Source organism: Pinus tabuliformis, chromosome 4_1, assembly GCF_031772625.1.
Source record: "Pinus tabuliformis cultivar Carrire ecotype Pingquan chromosome 4_1, CPIR1, whole genome shotgun sequence".
Classification (NCBI taxonomy): domain Eukaryota; kingdom Viridiplantae; phylum Streptophyta; class Pinopsida; order Pinales; family Pinaceae; genus Pinus; species Pinus tabuliformis.
In genome coordinates, this window is record NC_142303.1 from 560522931 (window position 1) to 560540127 (window position 17197).

Genomic DNA, 17197 nt, shown 5'->3' on the forward strand with positions numbered 1-17197 from the left:
TTTGGGTGTGTTAGATGCCTATTTTTTCTTTAAATATTCATGGTACCTAAAATTGAAGGAACACCATTATGAACATTACGAGAATGCTATGGAGTCCCAAAAGTGGTGAAACAATATCTATTACAGCATCTCAAATATCTGGGCTTGACCACTTGTGAATCTGAAGGAACATATCCCTGGACCATCAACAGCCTGCAAAATCCAACATCCTTCATATCAACTTCATATGCTAAAATATCTAGACTACACACTGATCGTCTAGGACTTCTTTCAAAGATGATCACATCTCCATACATGACCAAGACAAGTGGATCAAATCTGTTGAATCACAACAGCCCACACAGGGCTTCAATAACCTGTAAATTTGGGTATGTTTTCCATGCACCTCAAAACCTGTAGCAATTGAAGATAAACTCTCAACATGGTTAATTCCCTCTTTTTGAGAGAATCTTCTGGTAACTAGAGCAAGAACCTCACAACTGCCTCTTTCTAAGAGAATCCAATAACACTGTCTTGGTACTGTTCAATAATCCCATCAATTGCAAGCTTGGAATCAAATACTGATTCCACAACAGGTTTTGACCTATCTCCATGGCATCCCACGATACATGCTCTGCATATGCGTCCTCAAAACTAAAAGGTTCACACAGCTTCCCACTGATATGTACAAGCTGACAGATAGTGGACTGATGTCTTTCAAATATAACTCTATGATGATTTGTCATACAAGAAATTGAAATAAGATTTTTCTTCAAACTAGGGACACATAAACATCATTCATCTCAAGAACATCACCTAATGGCTTCTGGAAGGAAATGGAGCCCACTTCTATGTAGCATCATCGCCCTACTCCACACTTATTCCTAGCTCTTGCTCTTGAAGCTTGCTGAAGAGTTTCCTATCATATGTCATATGTCTTGATGTTGCCACTATCAACATTCCGTCCAACACTTGACATGGTTTTGGATGGTAAACAAGAGACCCTGCAGAAGGCAGTCCCAACCTGGGATGATAACTTATCCACTCTTGCTACAGTACATGCACTCCTTGGAACTTGTTTCTTCTACTTGGCCTTCTCCTCAGTGTTGAAATATCTCCAATTTCTCCTGATATTTCTGTTTTTTCAGAGTTTTTCAAGTTGCTGATCTATCTGATATTTTCAGAATTCCTTAAGTTTAACCCTATTGATATTTTTCAATATTTTTCATTAATATTTTTGATAAGTTTCATCCTGGACCCTTGACATAATATTTTCCGAAAAGAGATATTTGCATCATTGCTTCCCTTTCTTTTTTGGACTTTGGTTAGCATAATGTCCCTTCCCGTGACACCTAAAACATATCACATCACTCAAATGTTTCTTACATGGACTTGATTCTTCTTTCATACCCTTCTTGTATCCTTTTCTACTTCCCTTTCTAGTCCTCATAACGAGGGCCAGGTCTTTTAGTTCTTGTTTCTTCGCCGAACAGGATTCAAACTTATCTCTTCCTATTCAAAGTCATTCCAAAGCTAATCATAAATAGGTAATTTCTCACTAGCACAAATTCCTTGGATAAGAGGTTTCCAGGATGGAGTAAACCAATGTTCCACCAAGTTTTTGGGATCAGACTCTGGTGGACATGAGAATGGGGAGATGCACAAGGGAGACATGTGGGAGCATTCCCAAATTTTAGGGAATTTCAAGGGGGATGGGGGAATGTCAGTGTGTGTGTCTATTATAAACATGATTCAAATTCAATAATGAAATACGTAGATTTGTACATCATAAATGATTCAAGGAAATAGAAATCATAAAATATTGTATACATTGATTTAAATTCATCAATCGTCATTCTAGAATCTAAATTGGTTTAAACTCATCATTTATTATTCTAGAATCTGATTAGTACTAAGCAAAATAGTAGATACTAAAGTCTGAAAACTGGAATAGTAAATTGAAATTACTCAAACTCAAAAATAGTAAAAAGTGATGAGTTTAAGACTTAGTCTGGGTCATTAGTATCCGGAGTCAAGACTCTAAAGTTAAAACTAAAAGTGAACAATGGATAATGAATCATTGCTATTAGAATCAGACTAGTCATCAAACCAGCCAACCCGAAAATCGGGAATCCGGAAAAAAATGGACCAAAAAATTGGTCAACCAAAAAATACATAAATATTCATAAATTGAAAAAAACACATAAATATTCATGTGCATCCATTTTTTGAACCAAAAATACATCAACAAAGAGGCTCTAGATGACATCTATAGTCTAAAAAATCATGCTACAACAAATACCTACATATCATCAAAGTCATTGCTTATATTGGGACCCTCGTCATACTCGTTAATTGTGTTACCAGAGCCATCAACCTTGGGGGATAGATTCGCGGATCCCTAGATTAGAAGATCTGGATTAAGATTTGCTTGGATTTGCCTAGGAACCAGTTTAAAAATGTTTCATCCACCATAATATGCATCTCGATAATCAAACTTCTAGATCCTGCAATTGTGGGTTTTTTACAATATGAAAAAAGACATTTTCCCTCCATTTCATATTTTGTTGAATTTCGGTCCATTTCCTCATGGCAGGAGACGTTTTCCCAATTAATACCTACCTTGCTTTGCAATTTCCTTCCTTTCACCAAGGTTTGGTATTTCCTTCCTCCTTGCCCCAAGTTTTGTACCTGCACCAACACCTGCTTTCTACCACTATTTCGATGTGGTTGTATTTGAATTGATACTTCCTTTCACCATAGTAACTTATTCCTAGCTCCGTAGCTCACATTCTCAATTCTTACACCCCACCTATCATACAGGCATCAATCAAAGAGATAGATGTATTATATCCCACCCACAACAGTAGTTATAAATGGATTTGCTGGGTTGCCTGTACCCACCATCACAAGGCAACCTAGTTGGGTTGTCCTGACACCAACATTTTAGTGTTCGAAGAAACAAGATTGGTATTGAAAATCGAGGGCTGACCATTCGTTGGAACGTGGGGACATTTAATGGAATAGAGAGATTAACATTCTTTAGATGCTTATATTGGTTATCAAGTAAGTGTAGTTACATACATTAACAACAACGATAGTATTGAGAACTATATAATTGATAATATATTAATACCGATATACATATATAAATTTATAATACTAAAATATAATATATATTAAAGTCAAATTTTATATCAATATTATAATTTATAAATTAAAATATAAATAGAAATATTAAAATTAATATATATTTATAAAATAAAATATATTAATCTATCGTATTATATATTTAAATATATAGTAAATATCACATAAGTTAAATATTTATAATTTTATATTTTTACAAATTATAAAAATTTTGGTTGGCTAAAAGTTTACCTTCATTGAAAGTAATGATACATATTAATGGATCAAGACCTAGAGGAATGCTATAAGAATGGAAGTCTAACCATATTATGTATTACTAGTGGGTTATTTTTAGGTGGCCAATTTTTGTCTACACAATGATTTAGCTACATGTTGAGGTCTTTGGATTGATCATTGTATCAAGAGAGGTTAGGCCAGTAACCATGAATATTGTAGCCTTTCTCCTACAATGTAAAACGTGTCTATACTATATATACCGGCTGTTTCCTCATCGTATTCGGATCTCGACTTTTGAAAAATCCTCTTGATTGTATCTATAACCACATCCTCATCCTAGTAACTTAGCTCGTTAAGCATTGAAATAAGATAGAAGCTTAACATGTAGAATCGAGATTTTGTTCAAGTGATGGGCACATTTTTATTAGAGTCATGACAAAGGAGTTCAACAACCAATGCCACCAACATCGAGGTACATAGAGGGCTTGGTGCTCTTGATTAAATAGTTCCATACCCTCATACATGATATAATCCAGTGTTGCCCCCCCCCGATCCTGTTCCCAATCTGTGCTCTGGGTGGAAGCGACTCAGGGGCACGCTCCCAATTTTTTTTTTCTGCTCCCTGCCAAATGCCGGATCGAACTTGGGAGCGTCACTCCCATCGCTCCTAGAGTGATTTTTATAGCCAGAGAGAGGTCAGGGAGCAATCGCTCTAGACTGCTCCTGAGCTATAAAAAAAGCTCTCAGTGTCCAAAAAACGGGAGGAAAATTTCACGTGGAAAAAAAAAAGGTTCCGCCGGAAAAAAAAGGCGCGGTTAGGGAAAAAAGGGAGGGAAGGGAGGAAAGGGACGGAGGGAGGGAATATAAATAAACCCTCCCTCCAATGAATTCGTTATTTTAGAATTTGTGTGAGTGAGAGTGAGAGTGAGAGCAAGAGAGAGTAAGAGAGAGTGAGGGGCAAGAGAGGGCAAGTGAGAGCGAGAGCAAGTGCCAAGGAGAGATTGGAGGCCAAAGAGGTAGGCTCTATTCTAGCAATTTTTTTTAATGTTCATTACTAAATAAATAAATAATTTTTTTTCTCCCATGGAGCCATTCTGATTCCCATTCCCATTCCATTATTTTGCAGATTCAAAACTTCAAATTTCAAACATCATGGTTATATTTCTTAGCATTTTCTTATTCTTGGTTCCTTTTTTGGTTATTATGGTGTTGGAGAGTAGAAAAAGGAGGGTTGAAAATGAAGAAGGGGATGAAGAAGTGGGTCATAGTGGATTTGATGAAAACCCTGGAGAGGAGGAGCTGGAGGAGAGTGAACATGAGTATCAAAAAAATAAATAAGACCAAACTCCATTGTGGAAATATGTTAATAGGCTTGAAGCAAGGAAAGGGGGTGGAACCACTAAATTTGATTGCCCCCATTGCAACAATAATTACACAGGTTCGTGCCAGAAAGCACCTCTACGGGAAAAGGCCATGGGATGGAGATAAACAAATAGGAATCAAAACTTGTACAGGTGTGTCAGCAGTAGATAGAGCCAAATACATAAGGGAAGAGGAGGAAGACCAATACAAATCTAAAAAATCAAAGGGTTTCTTTGAACCAAGCTCACAATCACTTGCACAAAGAACTCCTTCAGCAACCTCCCAAGGTAGTGGATATGGAGGCACAGGGTCACCAAGTTTAAGGCATAGAAGCATATCAGATTTCCTTGATGAAGGGTGTAGGAATGATGTGGATTCAAAAGTTTACAGGTTCCTCTATGCATGTGGGATACCATTCAATGCTCTTCGCTCACCTTATTGGCACGAAATGGTTTCTGCCATAAATGATGCCCCTAAAGGATACTTGATCATTTAAAAGCAAAAATATCACATTCTTGAATAGAATGACAAGTTCTTGGACTGACCATGGGGTGTCCATTGTATCTGATGGATGGACAAATGTAAAAGGCAAGCCATTGATAAGTGTTCTTGCTGTGTCTGTTAGTGGTGCCATCTTTCTTTCAGCATATGATTACTCAGACAAGTTCAAGGCCGGCATCCACATTGCAGAACTATTACTGGAAACAATTGACTGTATTGGGCCATACAATGTCATCCAAGTCATCACTGATAATGCTCCTAATTGTAAGGCAACGAGAGCAATTATTGAGGATAAATACCCCAACATATTTTGGTCTGGGTGTTTGGTTCACACAATGAACCTTTTGATGCATGATATTGTTAAGAACAAAAACGAACAAAACAAATGGATTGGTGATTTGTACAAGAGAGGCAAAGAAATGATAAAATTTATTACAAATCATAGCAATACCCATGGCCTTTTCCGTAGTCACTCAAGATTGGAGTTGTTGAAGATTGCGAGGACTAGATTTGGTAGCTATTACCTCACCTTCAGGCGCCTTTCGAAGGTAAGAGAGTCATTGGCTAGCATGGTATCAAGTCCACACTGGCAGGTATTAAAGGAAAGGGCTGCAAATGCAGCTGACAGGCAAGGTTTTGAACAAGTGGAGGAGACTGCTCTTGATGGTATGTTTTGGGCAAGTGTGAGGCAAGTACTGGATTTCACCAAGCCTGTTTAACACATGATTCAGTTTGCAGATACAGATAAACCAATGATTGGCGAGGTGTATGCGCAGATGGATACCATGTTGGGGCAAATAAGAGATATTGTTCATAAAAATGATCCCAACTTATATAAACTGATTCACGATTGTGTGTATACGGTGGGATAAACTTAATGTTCCACTACATTGCTTGGCGTATATCCTTATTTCAAAATACTACTCTGCATCTTGGTTGGGCCAACCTGCACCAGGGGTGGGGTTAGGGTCAAACCCCATATAGATGAAGAGGTATCTATAGGATATTTGCAAGCATTAGACAAGTTGATACTTGACAGGGAGGAATGTGCTAGTGTGCGTCTTGAATTAGGCAGATACTTCAGTTGCACTAGTTTGTTTGGTACCTTTCATGCAATGGAAGATAGAGACAGATTTGATGCTCTCACATGGTGGGAAGCATATGGCGGCCAGGGAATTTTGCCAAAATTGGCAAAAAAAGTTCTCTCACATGTTGTAAATAGTAAATACTTCTTCTGCAGAGAGGTGTTGGAGCACCTACAACTTCATACATAATGTGAAAAGAAACAGACTCAATGAAAACCAAGCAGAAAGCTTGGTTTATGTGCACTACAACTTGAGGTTGTTTAGTCATTACTGTGATCGGGCTTATGAGGGTCCAACATATAAAATTTGGGGCAACCACCCAGAGGATGATAATTTGGAGGATGGCACTATACATCTTGAAGAATTGGAAGCGGAACTTATGAGAGAGGAAGATGAAGCAATAACCATGCCATCTCCACCATCCAGTAGCAGTGCTCGAGTTTCGAGTCTTGTTCCTTTGCTGTTGCCGCTTCCATCTACACCCTCATGTGGAGGGCATGTGCCTTTTGGTTCTGGTTGTCGGTTTATGCGGGAGGCGACTCCTAGAAGACTACCACGACTTGCTCATAAATCAGACACTTCTCGTGGCAAGGGCCACATGAAGTAGTAGATAATAGATTGACAGTTTACTTGTCTTTTCTAGTTTCTATTAGTTTTCATAACTGTTGTGTCTTGACTCTTTCATATTTATTATGATATTTTTTGTAAACAATATATGACAATTTAAGTTTGAAGTTTGAAGTTGGCAATTATAACTCATTGGTAATGATTCTGAATTATGAATATGATGCTTCGTGAAAGTTGTTTCATTTCATTTCATAATTCATTTTATAACATTTCATTTCATGTTAGATATTATTTCTTGTATTGGTTAAACTTAGCTTACAGGTACAACTTTGGTTAAACTTAGCTTACAGGTACAACTTTGGTGATCAATGATGATAAATGTTATATATTGAATTTTCAATTTTGAAAGCTTGAAGTTGAAACTTTATGATTGATGAATCATGATTCATGAGACTCAATATGTTGTATGTTACTAACTTGTGGACGTGGTTGATGAAGATTATAACTTCTAGATGATTGTTGTTATATGGTTCAATGATTAATCTATGTTTTTTTTAATGTTTTTTACATCTAATTCATCATTCTACATGTTTTTGTTGACATATATGTATCAATATATATATATATATATATATATATATATATATATATATATATATATATATATATATATATCGCTTCGGGATTCGCTCTCAAACTGGAAGCTTTTGAAAATGTCGCTCCCGCACCCGTTTTCGCTCCCGCTCCCACTTTTGCTCCCGCTCCCAAGTAACACTGATATAATCCAATGGAAACATTGCAATCCCCCCAATCTTGAAATCCTAAAACTTAAGTATGGGGGATTTACGCAGTGCATTATATTAGATATCATTTTTGGGATTCAACTGCGTTAAGTAAGTCATTCAAACGTATGACCATTTCCATGAGAGGTAGTCGTAACTGACTAATTTCTCATGATTTTTGAATAGTTCACTTAGCACTCATTGCATCGGGTGATGCTCACAGGGGTGAAGAAGTGGGATTGAAACTAGTGAAATGTGGAGAACGAATCACATAGCATCAATCATCACTTCCGGGGCTTGCACCCGGTAACCAGGACTTCCCAGGAGGTCACCCATCCCAGAACTCCTCTGGCTCAAGCGCGCTTAACTGTGGAGTTTTTCCCCACAATCAAGCCCACTTAGCTTGCTACCCCATTTGCAAAACCTTAGCAAGTATTGTGCCTCATGAACCATTCAAGTAGAGATCCCTTGACTCTTTTTGAATTTAAGTATGGGGGATTTACGCAGTGCATTATATTAGATATCATTTTTGGGATTCAACTGCGTTAAGTAAGTCATTCAAACGTATGACCATTTCCATGAGAGGTAGTCGTAACTGACTAATTTCTCATGATTTTTGAATAGTTCACTTAGCACTCATTGCATCGGGTGATGCTCACAGGGGTGAAGAAGTGGGATTGAAACTAGTGAAATGTGGAGAACGAATCACATAGCATCAATCATCACTTCCGGGGCTTGCACCCGGTAACCAGGACTTCCCAGGAGGTCACCCATCCCAGAACTCCTCTGGCTCAAGCGCGCTTATTAAGTCTGCTGGATTTTGAATAGGATTTAAAATTCTACTTTCTCCATATGAAATCCAATGAGGTTGGAACCACTCTCAAATATCCTGAAACAATTAATGGTAATGTTAAAAATTTAAATAAAAGTGACATTCTCCTTAAAAATAAAGGAGAATGTCACTTTTACTTGAGAATTTAACATTACCATTAATTACTTAGCATTAGTAGCGCTCTAAGGTTGAATATTATACTTCTCCACTCATACATTATTGTTTTTATGCAAAATTTAGGGGGGATGCCCACAAGCACCCCTTTTGGGAAATGCATCCCCCGCATTGGGGAAACGTTCCAACCCCATTTTCGCGAGTTTTCCTAGATGGGCGATGTGGGGAAACGTTTCCCTACGCATCCCCCCATCTTAGGAGTGTGGGACAAATGGGTAGCACACTCCCGCTTTGGGGGATGCGTCCCTAAGGAAAATTGTTTTACATCCATGTTCTTGTAGAGAAGAGGACGAAGCTAGAGCCTTTAGGATAGAAGGGCATATTTTTCAAAAACTTACAGATGTTAAAAACTTACAAGATTTTCATACCAATGTAGATAAAGACAATTGTGAGTAGGGATGTTGGGTGCGAGGAGAACTTGGCATCCATGATGTATCATGAGTTGTCACTAGCAGTGATAGAAGATAATGAGGAGGCTTCGAAGGTAGAGTAGCATGCAAAGGCTTCTAGTTCAGGGAGCCAAACTTCAGGTGGGGAGGAGTGAATAGCTCCTTCCAGTTTTTTTAGGAGAACTAGGTGGTTTGAGCAGGCATTCAACGATGCTCAAGAGCATGAGAGCACTCCTAGGAGCACATTTAGGGAAAGCAGGCCTCTGAAGAAGCTTCCGAACTACATGGCATTGATAAGTAGCGTCATCAGAGAGGTAGCAGACCTTAAAATTTGGAGGAAAGCCATGATGAAGGATGATGCATGGGACACTGTGCTTGGACTAGAGGGATAACCAATTCCAGATCGCTCTCTAGGAAGTACCTTCCTTGCTAAGAGGGAGTTTTGATGAGTAGCTTGGGTAGGTACTTCCGCACAAGCCTAAGTCTCTAGGCGTGTGGAAGTTGCTTAATGGACCCTTAACCTTAGCAATGACTTAAAAAATTTAAAGTAATTAACTTTTATAAGATAAAATGGGTTAATCTAGTGACATGCAAAGGTTATATGCATGAGTGAATTAGATGAATCTCAACCGTTGATCGAAAGTGGTGTTGAGATCTAATCTCAACTGTCAATCACTTTGGAGATTGGGGTTGTGGATTCAGCCAATAACTCAAACTTATAAAAATAAGGCTAGGCTAAGGGAGAAGACACATCTTGAGCACAAGACACAATGAGATAGTAAGATATTAGTGATTGGGTGGAGAATGACTTAAAGCGTGTAGGGTTCGTGGAAGAGTACAAGGGGTAGCGGGAAGTATCCAAATCAGCTAACAAATCGAAATATAGACCAAGGGTTTGATCAGCTAGATCAATTGCAGGTTTATAGTTGTATTTGTATATTTCTTCAAAGGGCCATTTTCCCAGGAAGGGAGTCCTTGTATAATGTAACTTCTATTTAATGAAACAATAGATTTTGAAGGGTAGAAATCTTGTGTGCATGTGATTGAGATTGGTGTGATTTAATTTGATTTCGTTGTTATATTCTATTCATGTGTTAAAATGTTAGCTGTGTTTTTTATTTAGTTGACTCGATCTACTAGGAAGTCATTAACCAGGTTGTTGGGGTTAGAAATTAACAACCATAAAATTTGCCACTGATCTTGTTTGACATAACTTGGTAAGCCACCCTAAACATTGAGTATCTCTCTCAAAAGTTGCATGGATAGCGTAAAAAATTGACTCTAGGCGATGTAACCCGCATAGGGTTTTTTATATACCATTCCCATCATTACCATAATTTCGGATCAAGATACAAGACCACCACCCTAAGTTTAATCATGTCATCAATAATGCCTTGGACGACGAAGTAATGTTCCATTTGGGTGACCCATCTTATGGGTCAGAACCGTCAAACTTGTTTAGGTCCACCTTCAAAAAATGGTGCCATATGTTATTATCCTTTGGCTTATGGCTGTGAGGACACAAAAAGGGATGTTGGTGGCTAAACAATCCTAAGTTAGAATCAATGTTTTAAAATTGGCTCGGTTTGAAATGAAATGGATCAAATCAATCAGTTGGATAGGGCCAGAGATCAAACCGACCACTAAACCGATTTGAACTGTTTTGTCCCATCTTGCACGAGTCACCCCTTAACAACCTAACTCCTAAACCCTAAATGAAGATACAAGACCACCACCCTAAGTTTCATCATGTCATCAATAATGCCTTGGACGACGAAGTAATGTTCCATTTGGGTGACCCATCTTGATGGGTCAGAAGTTAGAACCATCAAACTTGTTTAGGTCCACCTTCAAAAAATGGTGCCATATGTTATTATCCTTTGGCTTATGGATTTGAGGACCCAAAAAGGGATGTTGGTGGCTAAACAATCCTAAGTTATAATCAATGTTTTAAAATTGGCTTTGTTTGAAATGAAATGGATCAAATCAATTAGTTGGATAGGGCTAGAGATCAAACCAACCACTAAACTGATTTGAACTGTTTTGTCCCATCTTGCATGAGTCACCACTTAACAACCTAACTCCTAAACCCTAAATAAAAATCCTACCTAAACTGTAAATCATAATAAAAAAACCTAACTCCTAAACTCTAACAGTGTTGGCAATCAATGGTAATGTTAAGTTCTTAAAGTAAAAGTTGAGATTTCCTTTTACTTAAATTTTTGGCATTACCATTAATTGTCTTCAGGATGTTTGAGAGTGGTTGCAACTTGATCGGATTTCATGGAGAAAGTAGAATTCCATATCACACTCAAAATTTAGTAGAATTAACAATTTTCAGGATTTTAGTATTGGTAGAATTGCAACATTTTCACTGAATTCTATCATGTATGATGGAATGGGATTGGCATGTAATTAAGAGCCACAAACCCTTTATGTACCTTGATGTTGGTGGTATTGATTATTTAACTCCTTTGATTTTGGTAGGATTGATTGTTGAACTTCTCTACCATGGCCTTAACAAAAAAGTCTCCTTCATTCAAACCAAAATAATTGGTTAGGCATGTAACATTTTTTCTACCATATTATGAGGTTGAGGAGATGAACCCATAACTTAAACCAAAATCATGGGTTAGGCATGTTAAGCTTCTTCTACCATATTATAAGGTTGAGGAATTTAAGGAGTTTGAAGACTATGAGCCAGATGGTGTTTATGTAGTTCTCATTAATGATCCAATTTCTAGTAGTGGTGATAAGTTTGATGAGTACACGTGTTGATCAGTGATTTGTAGTAGGCTAGTGGCCCAATAGCTTGTAGCATGGTTTTTGGACTCTAGATGCCATTTAGAGGCACAATGATAATGTATTTTGTTGCTGTTATGTATTGCAGTCGGTGCCATTTTGATATATTCACCCTTACATGGTATATAAATGAGCAAACTTTGCATATTTCTTCTCTAATGGTTTAGAACCTTAAAAATATTTTTTTCATTAAAATTAATCATTTTATGTATTTTTTTGAAAACTTGTTCATTGATGACAGTCTGATTCGATTCTAGTTTGAAACCTCTTTTGATAAGTGGCAAGTCCAAAGTTGGGTTCAGGTTTTTAAAACTATGGTTAGAAGTTTTTTCCTAGTTTGTCTTAATGTGTTGTGGATACCAGGGCTCTTCTTCTGGTGTGCCTTGAGCTAGTATAGGTGTCAACTTCTCAATCAACTTCTCCAATTTCTCATCCAACTTTTGATCATAATCGCTTATGGTCTTCTTTACTTGTGTATTTTCTGGATCTAGGTTGTCCAAATTGTTTGTAGGAGAGTGGGTGGTCATGTTGTTGGGGTGTTGTTATGAGGTGGTTTATAGGGCTCCATCATGGGCGAGCTCACTAAAAAGGGTTATTGAGTCCCAAGAACAAGGGATTGTTAGGTGCTATAGTATTTTGATATACATGGGGGTCTAATAACAATACTCACCTCGATATCTCATGTCCCTAACTAAGGAGGATCAACTGTCCCTATAGCCATACTACTTGATTACCTAGGTGCTAGAGAGCGATCTCCTTGAGTGCTCTTCTTGGTGTACTATAGCAACAAGAAGGTAGATTAGTTTATCTAAAACAAGTTTAGATATATCTAGGGGACTTCCTATATAATCGAGAGTATGTGGAAGTGAGTCTGTATACAAGTAATGTTTGATGCAAAACTACTTGAAAGGGTACCAACATGTGTTACACGGTTTTCAGTGATATGATTCCCCCTGTATTTCTTGTGTGTATTCTTCCGCGACTGCAGTTTTATATGTTGAAGGACATATCATTATGTTATTTAAAAATGTTGCAACACATCTCTAGCAAAAACTTCAAAATTTTAGGATATTGCTAACCTAAAAAAGCTCTTGTAATCACCAGAGAATAAATCACTTTTTCAATGTAGGGTTTGAGGCTGAAAATCTAAAACGATCGTAACTTCTATTATACTTCTCATATTGGCTATTATGACCCCAATTATGAATTTCCATGGCTTTTTTGGATCTATTGGCATTGTTTTTTTCTGAAATATGTGCACTCTATAAAAAATGCTCAATTTATAAAATTTGCAGTGGTCATCCTAAAAGCCCTAAAAAAGGTTGATTTTAAATCAACGATAACTCCACTTCCCATACTCCATTTTGGATGATGATTTTCTTTTTTTTTTTGTTTCTGGTGATATGATTCCACTTGTATTTCCTGCATGTGTTCTTCCCCTAATGCAATTTTATCCGTTGAATGACCGATCACTATGTTATTTAAAGATGTTGAAACACGTCTAACAAAAACTTCAAAATTTTAGGATCTTGCTAACCTAAAAAAGCCCTTACAATCACTAGAAAATTAACTTAATTTTTCAAGGTAGGGGTTGAGGCTAAAAATATAAAATGATCATAACTTCTATTATACTTCTCATATTGGCTATTATGACCTCAATTATGAATTTCCATGCCATTTTTGGATCTACTGGCATTGTTTTTTCTGAAATATACGCACTCTATAAAAAATTGTTCATTTTATTAAATTTGCAATTGTCATCGGAAAAGCCCTAAAAAAACTCTAATTTTAAATCAGTGATACTCCATTTTGGGTGATTTTTTTGTGAACTTGAGTATTTTTTCGATAGGAATTACGATGTATGGCTGTTTTCTTCAAATTTTGCACAAAAGTTTCAGAAATTGATTTGAATGTTGTCGTCCTCTTTTTTCCATAAAAAATTTGCCAACAAAGAAAAAGATCCCCCCTTTTTTGGTCCAAGAAAGAGATCTAGAACCACTTGTAATGTACTTAATCCCAAAAATCTAGGGCGCTCACATAAAAGGTAGTGCAAAATGAAAGAACACAAGATAAAATAGATAAAATTTGAGAAATATCTCTTGTATTAATAAAATGAAAAAATAGAGAGCTATATTCACTGGCCTCTTCAAGGGGGCTACCTCCTAGAGCACAACTCTCAAATACATTAACAATTCTTGACAAAACATTACATACTTTCTACTAATTATCCACAAAGAATCTTAACTACCTATGGGCCCACTCATAATGAGGGCCTACTAACTAATTTGGGCCTTATTAATAAACATAACCCTTTTTATAAAGAGAATTTGTTAATTATCTAGTGGGCCTTATTCAAGGAAGGTGGCATCATACATTAATAAAGTACACTAAGGGGGTTAGGGGAGGACCCTATCACTAAATTGATGCCTTATTGGTGCTTGCACGTGCAAAATTTTGCTACAAGCCAACAATGCTTAGTTTTATTGCAATATGCTTGAACAATGCTAACTTGATGCACATGAATGCGACATGCTCGAACTTGATATTATGCGAAGGAGATAGTTGTCAAGCCTACTAGTGGGTTGATCTATGTTGCTATGTATCTATTAAAAGTTAATATTGCTACCAAAGCATTGCTAGAATTTGATCTAATTAGGTTTTTATATATTAATGTTTTTCATACTAAGAGAGAGCGGTAGACGCTGTGGAAAACAATGTTGATTGCAAACTTTGGTTTTGGAAAATTATAATTAATATGTATAAATAGCGGAATTTGGAGGGTAAATATTTTTGAAGAACAAAACAAAGAATCTATATGAAAGGAAATCAAAACAACTCTGAGAATAAGTGAATTTGGGTAGCGCAAAATTTCAAAGGAGGCAAAGTAAACTAGATGCTTTGATACCATATCTAGTGTGGTCGTTTTGCAAATAGGCACACTACAGTTGTATGTTGGTGCTTACCCCCAAAACCAACAAAAATGAAGAAAGGTGGAAACATATGCATAGAGATTGCAAGTTTGTTGGGTGAGGGAGGAGGGGGGGTGGGGGAAGGTGGGCAGGTTCCCAAAGAATGGATTTTCTCCTAAAGACCAATAAAATGCTTGGAGGATGATCTTCTCTAAAAACCAGAGACAATTGTATTGATTTATAGAAAAGATCGAATTCAAAGGTGTTGAACCATCCTTTATTTATAACATGTGGCACTATGGAAATGCTCGTTTCACAAGCTTCCTAACTGACTAGCTACAATGCGCTACATTACTTGATACCCTTGGGACATAAGTCACCCCAATTGGTAGTTGGGCCTTATTCAACCTAATAATCTACTTAAGGCCTTTTATAAGTATAATATCATAAGATCCATAATGATGACTTTACTATTAATTTAGAGGATTGGATTCAAAATAGACTATTGACATAGAATTTATGAAATAATGTTATGTCTAGGAGATAATAGGCAAGTTATGTCTTTCTAAATAATAACTCTCACAATTATATGCTTAGCCATTAAATCCTTGAAGAAATGCTCTGTAGACATACCCTCGACTTTTGTCCAATATAGTTGGACTTTGATTTGCATCCATTTACCTCCCCTCTATAATTTTGGTAACCTATCTCAAATTTAGATATTTTGCTTGAAATTTTCACTGATTTGATTGTAGTTGCTCAGTTGTTGCTGCTAATTCTTTAGACACAATTTTCTTTGCATTTTGTTTTATAGTTGTGACCATAGTATTCAAAACCGGAACTGGTGACTGGACCGATCCACCTAATAAACCGGGTTTCAAACCAGAACCGGTCAAACCGGGATTGGTTAGATCTTAATGAACTGGTTTTAAAAAACACATGAAATAATTATTTTTAATGAAAAAATATTTTTAAGATTTAGAACAACGATTCCAAACCAATAGACACAAAATATGTAAAGTTTGCTCATATATATACCATGTAAAGGTGAATATATCAAAATGGCATCGAGTGCAATACATATCAGCAACAAAATATATAATCAATGAGGCTCTAAATGGCTTCTAGAGTCCAAAAGCAAAGCCTACAAGCTATGGAGCCACTGACCTACTACAAGTCTACATATATGATATTAGTGGTCAACATTATCACTTGAAACTTTTCATCACGATCAAACTCAGTTGGTTGAGTCTTGACTCCTAAACTTTGCAACTGCTTGAGTCACAAACATCTCTGCTAGTTTAGTGATTTGAGTCTCGAACTTCTGAAGGTATTTTGCCCTAATATGCCCTATGCTCTACATGGCTTTACATGGCCTCCTATCCCAGCCAAGCATTGCTTGAACCTGTTAATACCCCCTCCTTCAATAGATTTTTGGCAATATTTGCAGATCATTTTGCCATCAATCATATCACAATGAGCCCATGCAATATCCTTGGCTTTTGGAGGCATGGTGGCTACTACTTAGCTTAAACTCTTTGTTGTTCCACTACTCCAGCAAAAACTCAAGACTCTCCAAGCTCACAATGAAGCTCACAAAAACTCCAAATGAGAGGGGTACCTCCTTTTATTGGCTTGGAGGGGTTGTTTTTGGAGAGAAACAACCCTTATTTGTTGAAATTTGTAACTAGGTTTGATCTTCATAATATTCTATGTACTATTGATTTTTTTGTATTTGATATAAAAGAGAAAAAACTATTATTACTATTTTATAACATGGGTTTCATGCTCAAGATCAATTTATTTGTAGGCCAAGCACACATTGTGTGCTTCTAGGGTTTTGTCATAGAGTCTAGGAAGCAAAAGAGTCATTGTTATATGTAATAGACCTTATTGAGCACTTTGTATAAAGTCAAAAAGAATTATTTGAGTCAAAATTGTGTCAAAAGTCCTTCCAAGATCAAGTCAGCCTACAAGAGACCAAGTCGGCTTGCAAGAGAACAAGTCGGCCTCATGAAGGGTAGTTCGGCCTCCTTAGAAGCCTATATAGAAGTAGTAGTCAAGCTCATTTGAAGATCATCAATCAAGCAAGTTCGATCTAAGAAAAGGAGAAGAAGAAAGAACAAAAACGAAGACTAGAAGATTACAAGAACCGAAATACAAAGTTTTCTCTATCCATCTCACTCAAACATGCGAAGAACTAGGGCATCATTTATTGCAGTAAAGTCAAAATTGCAGTCATCTTAAGAGGATGAAGTTTGGTGTCAAAAGGATCAAGTTTGCAAGCCTCATCACCTAGAAAAAGAGAGCAAGTACAACGAAGAAAGAAGAAGACCTATTTTGCCCTAACATCACACACGTGTGAAAAGGATAGAATTGCAGGAAGGCCGAAAAAGCACAGGTCTGCAATAAAGACCGAATTCTGTTGTAGTAAGTGAAGTTCTGAAGT

At 36.9% G+C, this 17197-nt stretch overlaps 1 protein-coding gene across 3 annotated transcripts in view; it reads left to right on the plus strand.

Annotated features, from left to right (window-relative positions):
* LOC149177086 (uncharacterized) overlaps positions 1-17197 on the plus strand; it is a 111478-nt gene that overhangs the window by 85234 nt on the left and 9047 nt on the right. The gene's annotated exons all lie outside the window — the stretch shown is intronic.